This window comes from Nannospalax galili, unplaced genomic scaffold (assembly GCF_000622305.1).
Source record: "Nannospalax galili isolate Female #2095 unplaced genomic scaffold, S.galili_v1.0 scaffold726, whole genome shotgun sequence".
NCBI classification, from domain to species: domain Eukaryota; kingdom Metazoa; phylum Chordata; class Mammalia; order Rodentia; family Spalacidae; genus Nannospalax; species Nannospalax galili.
Window position 1 is genome coordinate 1,926,882 of NW_008355253.1, and position 14,471 is coordinate 1,941,352.

A 14,471-nucleotide genomic window follows, 5' to 3' on the forward strand; every position below is an offset into this window, starting at 1 on the left:
GTTCCAGCACTTGGGAGGCAGAGGCAGGCAGATCTCAGTGAGTTCAAGGCCAGCCTAGTCTACATAGTGAGTTCCAGGACAGCTGGGGCTACAGGGATACCCTGCTTCAAAAAGACAACAACAACAACAAAAAATTGGAAAGGAGACTGAGGAGATGTTGCCATGGATAAAGCACTTGCTGTGAAAGTGTGAATACCTGGAGTTCAGATCCTCAGAAGCCCTGTAAGAGTTGACAGGCATGGAAGCCACCTGTTAGCACATCACTCAGGAGACAGCATTTAGGAGCCAGAGCAAGCTTGCTGTCTATAGACTCCCTGGAATTGGCAAGTTCATTGAGAGACCCTGCCTCAATAAGCATAGTATATAGTGATCAAGGACCTGACATCAACTTTGGGCCTCCACAGGTACTCACACAGTGTATATGTGTCCACACAAGTAAACATGCATGCATACACACACACACACACACACACACACACACACACACACAGATATACGTGCAAATAAGGTGGGAAGGGATTAAATAAAAATGTCATGTTCCCTGTACCAACAGTAAATCCTTTCCCAATTGTAACAACTATACTACTCCAAGGTTGTTATTATCTTAGGATGCTTTATCAGTCTTTGTCTGTTGCATTAGATTTTAACTGGTTTGCTTGGTCTTTCAGATAACCTAAACATAATAAAGACATATCCTGGTATCTGCTAGAACTTAAGTGCAATTTTCTTTGGCCTCAATTACATTCACTTAAAGGCAGATTGTCTATCAGAACAATGTCCCTTCTGGGTCTGGAGAGATGGCTCAACAGTTAAGAACCCTGGATGTTCTTGTAGAAGACCCAGGTTTGTATGCAGCACCCACATTGCAACTAACAACCATCTGTAATCCTAGTTCCAGGGAATTCGACACACTCTTCTGTCTTCCCTGGGTTTTGCAAGACACAGGTGCAATTAAACACATGCAGCCATAGCACACATGCATATAAAATTAAAAAGAAATAGATCTCCCTTTATGTCCCTGGGCTGCACAGCTTTCGGCTTCCTGGTACCAGCATCTATCCAGGTTAAGTCCTGAGGCACCCACCAGGCCTTGACTGCCTGGCCTCATTCACCCTCCCAGCTCCCCAGCTCCATCTCTCCTCCTAGCCTGGATACCAGCCCATTTCTTGTCCTGGTACCCCAGACCCCTGGACTGACCTCTTGGTCCAGAATCCCCATTGATTCCTGATCCTTTGCATCCAGACCAACCCAGCTCGTCCCTGTGGTCCCCAGGAGCCCTCTGGGCCTGGTCCCACCCCACATCTACCTTTGCATCCCTGGATGGCTCAGCCACCAACTTCCTGGTGCTGGCATCTTTCCTGGGTGGATACTGTAGTGCCCACCACACCTTGACTCCCCCATGCTCATTCACCCTCCCAGCTCCCCCAACTCATCTCTCCTCCTGGCCTGGGTACTGGCCCATTTCTTGTCTTCGTGCCCAGACCCCTGGACTGATCTCTTGGCTCAGAATCTCCACTGCTTCCTGATCCTTTGCATCAAGACCAACTCAATTCCTCCCTGCAGTCCCCAGGAGTACTATGGGCCTGGTCCCTCCCCCTCCTCCCTTTGTGTCCCTAGGCTTCATAGCCACTGGCTTCCTGATGCCAGTATCTTTCCAGGGTAAGTCCTTGGCCAGCAGCTTTCTGGTACCAACATCTTTTTGGATCCTGCTTCCAGACCAGCCCAGCCACCAAATTCCTGAGGTCAGCATATTTTCTGTTGGGATACAGACCTTAGGAGAAAGCCTGAGAGCATCCGATCCTCATCCGACTTGGGCCTCTGTAAGAACTCCTGAAGATGACAGCAGTTTGGCCACTCCTATATAAAATAAGAAGAGAGAATCTGAACCCTAGAACAACCAGCATTTCATATCCAACAAGTAAACCACAAAGGCACATAAAGTTTACAAAAAGAAGCAGACCTAAAATGAACAAAGGAAGGCTTGAGTCTCACCCAAGAATCAGAACACATATAAGAAATCCACATGTGAAAGTCACAGAGAAAAAATAATAGCATGAAAAACCAAAATAATATATCCCCATCAAGTACCAAGAGTCCTCTAAAGGAGTACAATGAGAACCCCTTAGAGATAACACAGGACATGGAACTCAAAAGAACAGCTATAAATGTGATAAAAGAATTAAGTGAATTTAAAGAACACAAAAACAAAGAAATCAAAGAACTGAAAGAAGATAGGGATAAACTTCTAAGTGAATTCAAGTACTGAAGAATACTCAGACTGAAATGAAGAAGGAAGGTAAACACTCAGTAAGCCAGTTAGAAATGACAGGAGAAAGCCTCACCAATAGGATGAATGAAATGGAAAAGAGAGTATCAAGACTGGAAGATAAAGTGGACAAATTAGACCACTCAAGAAAATATTATGAAAAATTTAAGAAAACACAAGAACGGAATATGCAGGAATTATGTGACACCATAAAAAGACTAAACTTACAAATTATAGGCATACAGGAAGGAGAAGAATCTTGGGATGATGATATGGACCAGATCTTCAACAGGATTGTAGAAGAAAATTTCCCCAAATTAAAGAAAGACATGTCCATACAAATAAAAGAAGCATATAGAACACCAAATAGACAGGACAGGAAGAGAAACTCTACACAGCACATCATGGAAACACACTAAACATACAGAACAAAGAGAGAATACTGAAAGGTGAAAAATCAAAATAATCACATATAAAGGAAAACCCATCAGAATTACTGTGACTTTTCAGTACAAACTATGAAAGTCAGAAGAGCCTGGACCAAAGCATTCCCAATTCTAAATAACCACAGATGCCAACCTAGATTACTTTACCCAGGTAAAATGTCTATTATAGTCGAAGGGGAAAGAAAAATATTCCATGACATAAATAGGTTGAAAGAATTCATGTCCACAAAACCAGCCCTTCAGAGAGTTCTTGAAGCAATATAAAGAGCTGAAGAAAGGAACAACTACACCCAAGTAGTTACAGAAAAAAACTCAAAGAAGGAATAACTGTGGAAATGCACAGCTATACCAAGAATATGAAAAGAAAAAAAAAATGACAGGGTTCAATACACATCATTCATTAATAACTTTAAATATCAATGTGCTAAACTCCCCAGTCAAAAGACACAGACTAGTTGAATGGATTAAGAAACCAAACCCTGATTATTACTAGTAACAGTCGGCTACTTTCTGAGCTCCTTGGCATCTGAGCATGGATATAATTCATCAGGTAGATTTCAATGGTAATGTTTTTCACATCTACTAATTATTAAGGAGCAAATTTTTATGCTTTGAAGGATTTTTTTCTTTTTTTTTATTTATTTATACACCCACTTCTCAGGTAGCACCCTCCCATAGCCTCCCTCCCCCCACTAGAGCCCTTATACTCTGATATCCCTGCTACTATCTGCTGTGTTGTCAGCACCCCAGCCATACCCCACTACTTGTCCTTCTGGTGAATCTTGTCAGCCTATCTAGAGGTCTTTGTTTTAGGAGGGTCAGCTGTTCCTCATCTAGTGGTAATCAGTTGTCAATATTCTTTTAGATAATATTAGGGCCTGCTGTTCATTTTTCCAGTTCTATGCTGGGTTACTGTCTGGGAATCCCTTTGGCCACCATGGCCAACAACTCAAAAGAAGGGATCGCCAGTCTGGCATTGTTGCTTGTTATGTAGCCTTTAGCTACACATATGGATGCTTATGAAATTATATTGGCCCATTTAATCTTTGGTTATACTTTCCTTTTGGGTGTTTAAGCCCATACAGTTGGTCCAGATAAACTGATTTATTTTTACTTTTAAGGTCGTTTGATATATAGAGATAAACACATGTGCATCTTAGTGTCGATTGTATTAAAAATTAATTTTTCTGTATGAAACTATTTTAATAATGAAATGGAGATCTTTTAAAAGTTTAAAACCTCATTTAACTTTATGTCTAATAGGGTTTTTACAGAGTACAATATTGTATAACTGTATCAGTTCAACTGTAAACCTAAAACTTTACAGCTAATTTTGAAAGAGATGCATCTTAGCTCTGGAAATTGTTATTGAATATGTCAATGCTCTTATAATGAAATGCTTCTTCTAACTATATGGTAATTAAATAAATAATTAAAAAAAGAAACAAAACCCATCTATTTGTTGTCTGCAAGAAACTCATCTCACTTTCAAGGATAGTCACTACCTTAAGGTGAAAGAATGGGAAAAAAAAAGTACTACATGAATGGTACTAAGAAAAATGCAGGCATTGTAATTCTGATATCCAATAAAATAGACTTTAAACTTAAATTAATCAGAAGAGATAAAGAGGGCCATTTCAATGTGATCAAAGGAACAACAGACCAAGAAGATATTGCAATCATGAATATATATTCACCAAACATTGTTGCACCCAACTTCACAAAAGCAGTACTATATGATTTTTGAATACCCAGGTTAATTGCCACTCATTAAATGTAAGGGACTTCAATACCCCATTGTCTCCATTAGATAGGATGGCAGGACAGAGAATTAACAGAGAGACATCTGAATTAAAGAATACCATGCATCAAATGGACCTAACTGACATCTATCAAATATTCCACATAAATTATTCCTGGAACTAAATGAAAAGGACAATACAACACAACAAAACCTCTGGGACACATTGAAAGCAGTCATTACAGAGGTTATAGCTCTAAGTGACTAGATTAAAAATATCATAAAGAACACAAACAAATGACTTAACGTTGCAACTAAGACACTTGAAAAGCAACAACAAATGAAACCCAAACACAGAAAATATGAAGAAATAACAAAAATCAGAGCAGAAATTAATGAACTAGAAATAAAGAAAACAACACAAAGAATCAATGAATCCAAAAGCTGTTCTTTGAAAAGATAAACAAGATTGACAGACCACTAGCCCAGTTAACCAAAAGAAAGAAAGAGCACCTCCAAATTAACAAAATCAGTGACAAAAGTGGAAAATTCAAAACAGATACCAAAAAGATACAGAAATATGTAAGGGAATACTTTAAAAACATCTATGCTACCAAATTTGAAAACCTAAAAGAAATTGAGAGGTATCTATAAGCATGGGAACCATGAAAACTAAGCCAAGAAGAGATTAACAGCTTGAACAGACCCATAACACATAAGGAAATAGAAATGGTAGTACAAACCTCCTGACTAAAAACAGCCCAGGACAAGATGTATTTACAGCAGAATTCTACCAGACAATTAGAAAAGATCTATGTCCAAGAGTACTTAATTTAATCAAAAAGATATAAATGAAGGGAAAACTTTCAAATTCCTTCTATGAAGACAGCATCACTCTAATACCAAAGACAGTTAAAGATACAACCACAAAAGAAAACTAAAGACCCATATCCTTAATGAGCATAGATGCAAATATTCTCAACAAAATACTTGCAAACTGCATACAAACACACATCAAAAAAAAATCATCCACCATGATCAAATTGGCTTTATTCCAGAGATGCAAGGATGGTTCAATATATATAAATCAATAAACATCATAAATCATATAAATAGACACAAAGATAATAACCACATGGTCATCTCAATAGATGCAGAGAAGGCCTTTTGACAAAATTTAACATGCATGTATGTTCAAAGTCCTAGAGGGAATTGGACTGGAAGGAATATACCTCAACATAACTAAAGCCAAATAAAATAAATCCACAGCCAACATCATTCTAAATGGAGAAAACCTGGAGGTATTCCCATTTAAATCAGGAATCAGACAAGGCTGTCCATGATCTCCACTCCTCTTTAACATAGTGCTTGAAACTCTTGCAAGAGCAATAAGACAAGAGAAGGAAATTAAAGGAGTAATCATTGGAAAAGAAGAGATCAAATTATCCCTTTTTGCAGAAGATATGATATTATATCTAAGAGACTACCAGAAAACTCCTAGAAATGTTTAACACATTCAGTAAAGTGTCAGGTTACAAAATTAATCTACAAAAGTTTATAGCTGTTCTATATACTAATAACAAGCAATCAGAGAAAGAGTACATGGAGACACCCCCTTTCACAATAGCTGCAAAAAATATAAAATATATCAGAATAAACCTGACCAAAGACATTAAAGAACTCTATAAAGAAAATTTTAAATCTTTAAAGAAAGAGATTGAAGAAGATATCAGAAGATGGAAGGACCTCCCATGATCATGGATTGGAAGAATTAATATTGTGAAAATGGCCATCCTACCAAAAGACATTTATAGATTCAATGCAATGCCAATCAAAACCCTCATGACATTCTTCTCAGAATTGGAAAAAAGCATCCTAAGATTCATATAGCAGCACAAAAGACCTTGTATAGCCAAAGCAATTCTGAGTAATTCTGATCAATATGGGTGGTAGGGTAGTATACCAGATTTTAAACTGTATTACAGAGCTATAGTCATAAAAAAACAACATGGTACTGGCACAAAAAATCACACATAAGTCATAGGAACAAAATTGAAGACCCAAGTATGAATACATGCAATTTCAGGCACCTGATATTTGATAAAGGGGCCAAGAACATTCACTAGAGGAAAGACAGCATGTTAAGCAAATGGTGCTGGCAAAACTGGATCTCCACTTGTAGAAGAATGAAACTAAACCCCTGTCTTTCACCTTGTACAAAAGTCAACTCCAAATGGATCAAAAACATCAATGTGAAGCCTGAAACTCTGAAGAAGAAAACTGAAACTGTTAGCTTCTAACTGTTAGAAGAAAATATTGGCAATAGCCTACAAGATATAGATGTAGGAAAGGATTTTCTAAACCGGACATCGATTCCTCTGGAAACAAGGTCAAGAATAAACAAATGGGACTTCATTAAACTAAAAAACTTCTGTATATTAAAATAAGCAACCAAGAAGTGAAGAGAAAACCCACAGAATGCGAGAATATCTTCATCAGCAACACATCTGACTCAGGTTTAACATCCAGACTATATAACGAGCTCAAAAAACAAAGAATCAAGAAAGGAAGTAACCCAATCAAAAGATGGGCTAAGGAGCTGAACAGAGAGTTCTCAAAAGAAGAAATAAAAATGACTATTAAACATCTTAAAAGGTGTTCAACATCACTAGCAATTAGAGAAATGCAAATTAAAGCCACTTAAAGATTTCGTCTTACCCCAGTCAGACTGGCTAAGCTCAAGAGAACAAATGATACCAAATGTTGGAGAGGATGTGGGGAAAGGGGAACACTCATCCACTGCTGGTGGGACTGCAAATTTCTACAATGCTTATGGAAAGCAGTGTGGAGAATTCTTAAACTAGAAATGAACCTATAATTTGACCCAGTTATACCACTCCTTGTCATATACCCAAAGAACTCATCTTATTGCAGAGGCACTTGTACATCCATGTTTGTTGCTGCTCTTTTCACAATAGCTAACAGATGGAAACAGCCTAAGTGCCCTCGACTGATTAGTGGATAATGAAAATGTGGTTCATTTATACAATGGAGTTTTACTCAGCAGTAAAGAAAGATGAAATCATGAAATTTGAAGCTAAATGGATGGAACTAGAAACTGCTATTCTAAGTGAAGTAACACAGACTCAGGAAAAAAAAGACGTATGTTTTCCCTCATTTGTTTTTCCTCACACCAAATCCTTATCAATGAGTATGTATCTAGATATAACTACAGGAACCAGGATAATGAAGAGGAACCAGGGAAGTAAAGGAAAAGAAAGAATCTGAAAAGAAAAACAGCAGCAAACAGGTGTTAACAACAGAGATATGTATAAAAATGTGGATAGTTTAAGGGGAGGGGGCAGGGAACATTGTACAAGGAGCCTAGGGGATAAAGGGAAAGAAGGAACTCAAGAGAGGTGGGCCCATAGGAGAAGGGTATTATTAAGGGAGGAATGGGAAAAACAGGGGCACCTTAAATGGGGTAACCATGGTGGAAGTGTTAGATAATGTGAGAGATAAATAATGCCTAGCTAGTTTTAGAAAAACAGATGGAACCATATTAGGCCAACAACCTACTGACAAATTATACGTACAACCAGATGAAAGAATGTCTAGGTAAAGTTTATCTGAGAGATTTGGGCTTTGCCCAAACTCTCTCTACATGGCACATGGTAATTAAAAGTAACAGACTGGTGAATCTAACCTTCTTGGATGTTTAACAGTAATATTTTGAGGCCTATACTAATTTGGTCAGGGGGACATAAAGGACAGTATTTTGTTCCTTGCCTTCCTAGATCAACTAAGTCCCAGAGGACTATGAGCATCTCTCAAAATGTCCTGTAACTGTGGTGAGTCACCTGTCCTCTTGATCAAGGAGGCCATGGAGACCCCACCAGATGAACCTGAAGCAGTATCCAGTCTACAAAGAGGTGGGTCAACACAGAGGAAACATTTCCACCATGCTTCCATGAGAAGCCAGGCATGGTCGAGGAGGACCTTTGACTTATCTTCACATAGATGGAACTGGTAAAATAAAGGAGCCAGGGGCACCTCCTAAGCCCTTGTTACCTCTGAGGAACAGATCCTCAAATGACCTTAAGAGTAAAAATAAATTGGTTTATCTGGGTCTTAAATACCCAAAAGGAAAGTATAACCAAAGATTAAGGGGATCAATATAATTTTTTTGGTCTTTTTTGAGACAGGGTCTCCCTGTAGCCCCAGCTGTCCTGGAACTCCCATCTGCCTGCCTCTGCCTTCCATGTGCCACCACACCTGGCTTTAATATAATTTTTTAAGAGTCCATATGTATAGCTAAAGGCTATTTAACAAGAAATAATGCCAGACAGGAAATACCTGCTTGTGAGTTATTGGCCAGGGTGTCCCAAAAGATTACCAGACAGTAACCCAGCATAGAACTTGGAAAATGAATAGCAGACCCTAGTTGTATCTAAAGGAATATTGACAACTGATTGCTGCTAGGTGAGGAACAGCTGATCTTCCAAAAACAGGGATCTCTAGATAGGCTGACTAGATTCAGCAGATGGACAAGCATTGAAGAATGGCTGGGGATGCCAACAACACAGTGGACAGTAACAGGGATGACAGAGTATATGGGCTCCAGTGTGTGTAGGGGAGGCTCAGGGAAGGTGCCATTTGGGAAGTGTGTATATAGATGAATATAATTATGTGCGATGGTCTGTATTATACACCCACAAAAAACAATGAATAAAAAAGAAAGACTTTTATTTGAGGAGGAAGCATAAAAATTTACTTCATCTTAAATAGTATAGCTGAAAAACTCAGGTCCTAAGGATCCAAGTGTAACCGACTGTGAATAGTAATAATCAGATACACAGAGATTAAAGACACATGTGCAAACATCTAAGTGTTAGTTGCATTAAAAATGTAGGAAACAGCATATTTTAAAATGAAATTGAGATCTTCTTTAAAGAGTAAAAACTCATTAACTTTATGTCTTACAGGATTTATCTTGAGTTCAATACTGTATAGCTGTATTAATTCAACTGTGAACCTAAATTTTACAGCCGCTTTTGAAAGAGATGTATCCTTGCTCTAGAATGTGCTACTGAATATGTTAAAACTGTAATGAAATGCTTCTTCTAATCATGTAGTTATTAAATTAAAAAATTACATTTTTAATGTTTAAAGTCAGTCTACTGCAGGTATATTCTAAAATAGAATAGGGACCTGACGACTTTATATGCATGCTCAGACGCCAAGGAGCTCAGAAAGGAACTGACTGTGACTTGTAATAATCAGATACATAGAGATTAGAAACGCATGTGCATCTTAGTGTCAATTGTATTAAAAATGATTTTTTCTGTATGAAGCTGTGTACTTTAATAATGAAATGGACATCTTTTTTAAAGGTTAAAACCTCATTCAATCATATCTTATAGGGTTTATACTGAGTACAATATTGTATAACTGTATTAATTTAACTGTAAACCTAAAAATTTACAACCAATTTTGAAAGAAATGCATCTTAGCTCTGGAAATTGTTATCGAATATGTCAATGCTATTGTAATTAAATGCTTCTTCTAATTACATGGTTATTAAATATTTTTTTAAAAATGATACAAATGTATTTCATGATTCTGAAGTTTGAATAATACCAACAGAGTCAATATATTTACTCATGTGAAACTTGAGTCATTTGTGATTCACTGAATTTTCTCCCAAGGTTGGGTTAGAAATTTTAAACTTGCAAATGCAATAGACACTTCATTATTTCTCTGATGGGAAACAAAAATCTTACAGAACTGCCTCAGAATTGGCATTTTCCATCTGTCTTAAATCATTCTCTTGGCACATGGTTAAATGTTGTTTGTCTTTTCTGTTTCATCATTGCATTCCTGGAGAAAAATAGTGGTTTTACGGGGTTAAGATTCTGTGGAGGGCTGAGCGGGGACTAGAGAGTAGAGAGATGGTTCAGTGGTTAAGAGCTCTGGCTGCGCTTACAGAGGATGGGGGTTCAGTTCCCAACGTCCACTTGGTGGCTAACAAATGTCTTGTCCAGTTTCGGGAAAATTTGATGCCCTCTTCTGGCTGCAGGCATTGTATGAAAGGGGTGCACTTATATGCAAGTAACCCAGTAAGCAGTTATCCTCCATGGTCTGTGTTCCAGGTTCCTGCCCTGAGTTCCTGCCTTGGTTTCCTTTGATGATGGACTATGCTGTAAGCCAAATAAACCCTTTCCTACCCAAGTTGGTTTTGGTGTTTTTAATCACAGAAATAGAAAACTAGTTAAAACAATTTGCTTATATAGGAAAAAAAAAAAAAAGGCCATTTAAGAAGACGAAATGGTCACCCATAACAAATGTGTAGAATCAAGTGAACTGAGAAGAGAAAAACACTCATTGAATTTAGCAGCCTAATGTTGCTGGGGACTTTAACAAGATCTGATTTATTGGAAGGATGATGAAAGAAACCAGATTAGGACAAAGGAGTGGAGACAGAGAATATCAACAGACAGGAGAGATAAAAGATACTGGGAAGAGAGGCATGTTGTATTGTTTGGTTTTGTTATTGTATAAATTTGGAGGCTCTAGGAATGTTAAAAACTGACAGTTCAGGGATGGATAGATGGCTGTCTGGATAAAGCACATGACATCCAAGTAAAAAGGTCTGAGTTTGGCTGTCCAGCATTTATATAAATTCAAGTTCACACGTGGCAGCCACTTTTAATCCCAGCACTTGGGAAGTTGAGATGGGGGATCACTGGATAAAGCTTTTTATCCTAATTAGCTGAATTTATGAGCTCCAAGTTCAGCACTAGACCCTTCCTCATAATATAAGCTGGAAAGCAATTGTGGAAGACACCCAGTGCCAACTTCTAGTCCTCACATGTGCCCACACGCATGCAAACACCCAAGCACACAGACATAATACACCCTTAAAACTCATCAATTCAGTGGTTTAGTGAAGGAAAGAGAAGGTCAGTAAACAGGCCATCATTGATGGGACAGGCCCTTGAGTAGAGGAGATGCAAAAGTCATTAACTTTTAAAAGAGCCTCTCAGAGGTCAGGAATTTCATCTCAAGGTAAGACCTGTTTTTCTCTCTCTATGAAATACCAGCAGTATATTTGCAGTTTATCCCCAGGACTCTCTTCCAATTTGAAATGAGGATTACATTTGTTTTTCTCTGATGAGAAGCCTGAATCTCCACCTGCTTCCAGCTAGGAAGGCAGACTTGAGGCAGCCTCCTGCACAGTCTCAGTGTAGTGCCCCTAACTACCAGTGACATCTCAGGTTGTGCTCCTTGCAAATCCTCATTCATCTTGGGAGCAGGATCCTAGGTAATGACTAATGGAGGATGATCCAATTCATTCCACATCTTGCCTGCCCAGGGTTGTGGGGGTTCTTAAAAAGAACAAGAGCTTGCAAGTTTCCTAGCACAGGACCCAGAAACTAAACTACAAACAAATCTTGTGTATCCACTATTCTTGTTTTTTAATATTTTACTTATTATTTTTATTTTATATGTATGAGTATATTGTCTGCATGTATATGAGTGAACCCATGTCGTGCAATGCCTCAGAGGTCAGAAGAGGGCTTCAGATTCCCCTGGAACTGGAGTTAAGGCAGTTCATAGGCACCATGTGGGTGCTGGAAATCGACCCCAGGTCCTCTGGAAGAGCAGTCAGTGCAGTTAACCACTGAGCCATCTCTCCAGCCCCAGTATGTCCTACTCTTACAAAAAGAAATTTTATTGTAACATAGTTTTGTTCTCATTAATTCACAAATGCTCTATTACTGTGTTTGTACAGCAAATGTCAAGGTAAGAGCTTGGCAGAGACCATGTTTTGCTAATTCTCTTATTGTTAAAGAATGAAGAGTCTACAGAGTGTGGGTCCTTGGACAGGATTCCACCAAGGACTCAGGGACCATTTCAGAAGGGGAGGGGGCTGAAAGGTTATCAAATGCTATCAAATATTTGATACTTCTGACTTTAATCACAGCTGATGTTTAGTGATACTAGGTATAGTTGCATCTTCACTCTGTCCTGACAAGTCTACCCATTACTATTGGGAGGAAAATCCCTAAACTCCATTTTCTCAGCATGGTTTGTGGAAGTTACAAATGTTTGTCCTTCAGATTATATTTCTCACCTTGTCAATACACAGGGTTAAGCCAATTCACACAAGCAAGTTTGAAAAACAATAAGAAGGAATTCCTTGTTATGAATGCTTGGCTGGCTTCCACCTTGCTCAGGGTACCGAGTTTTTCTGAATATGTAAAATTCAGAAAATGTTGAATTGGCATACTGTGGCTGTGTTACAATTGTGAAAAAAGAAAGTCATTGTGCAAGGAACTCTTGATTTTTGACCTCTGCCTCCCAAAGATGGAGGGAGATATCAACTCTTCAGCCACAATGTCTTTCACAGTGTCTGAATTCTCTTACCATTATGTTTTGAACCAACATTTCAATTTTCTTTTATGATTAGTTTTTATGATTATTAAAAATTTTGTATATGCTATTTATACATAATAATGCATAATATTTTATTAAGATATTTTCATACATGTATATACTTTGACCTAATTCCTTCTGAGTGCGCTTTCTATATCATCTTCATCTACAATCCTTTTAAAATCAAGTAAAACAGCCAGGTGTGGTGGCACACACCTTTAATCCCAGCACTTGGGAGGCAGAGGCAGGCAGATCTCTGTGAGTTCAAGGCCAGCCTGGTCTACATAGTGAGTTCCAGGACAGCTGGGGCTATAGGGAGACCCTGTCTCAAAATGACACCCCCTCCACACACACAAAAAAAAGTAAAATATAGCTAAATTTAGAATGGTTCTTGGAGAGGGAAAGCTTTGGAGCACCAAAAAAATCTAGATCACCCAAAGTGTAACCTAGTATTGCCTGCCCTGTGGTGTTTTGGGTATCTTTTGTTTTGTTTGATTTTGCTGTTTTCTAGGTTTTGGTGTTGGTGGTTTTGCTATAGTTCCTATAGTGGGTTTTTGCTGACTTTTTTTTTTTTTTAAGTCAGGGTTTCGTAGCATTAAAAGCATGCACCATCAAGCCTATCTACCCTGTGTTCTCAGCACAGCCCTGCCTGTTCATTTATGCACTTTCTATGGCTGACTTTCTATGTCCACAACAGAGTAGAGGGTGATCTGGCAGACTATCCCAGGTGCTCTTTGTAAAACAGTTTGCTGATATCACATGTCCATTATTATATAGAACTGAAGGTTATTCTAATTATAAAGGCATAAAAGTTTTTTGGTCACAAATCACCAACAATAAGCAGTAAGCTGATTATAAGAAAGTTTAGATAGAAAATGAAAACTACACACTGCAAAATCAGTGAGGAGAAACATACGCTCTTTGGGAACAGAGACATGTTTTACTTTTAGAAAAAACTTTTGCTTGAGTTCAAGCAGATCTAAGAATGTAGGAATAGGCAATATCATTGTTTTACCTATTTGAGCTTCAGAAAGGCTCAGGACTCCCTGTGCCGGTCTCTGACACTTATTTCTCTTGCTATTTTCTCTGGATCAGTGTTGCTTGTTTTAAAATGGAAATTCTTCATGTTTATTCCTGCTCAGTTAATGAATAGAGGACATTATTTTTTCTTCTTCAGGGTCACTAAGCTGGAACTTGTCTTGAGAATTAAATGTACATTAATTAAAGCCTAACTATAACCAGAGTGTTTGCCACTTTTCACATATTTCTTGTGGCAAGCTTCATTGATAATCAGCCCAGAGTCATAGGCTTGATCCCCATATGTGCCTCTAGACTCGTCTTTTCCAAATTAACAAATATCATGAAGCTTCTACAATGTGCTGGGCACTATACAGGTCATTAAGGCTATTGAACATAAAGAGGTTTTTTTTTTTTTTTCTTTTTTAAAGATCATAGAAACAAGTGAGAAAGACTGTAACTGGAAGAACTATTAGAAGAAATGTAGAAAAATTGCTATATACATTTAAAAATGAGAGAGTTCAGAAATTTATAAAGCAGAAAGAAACAAAAACAGAGAGCC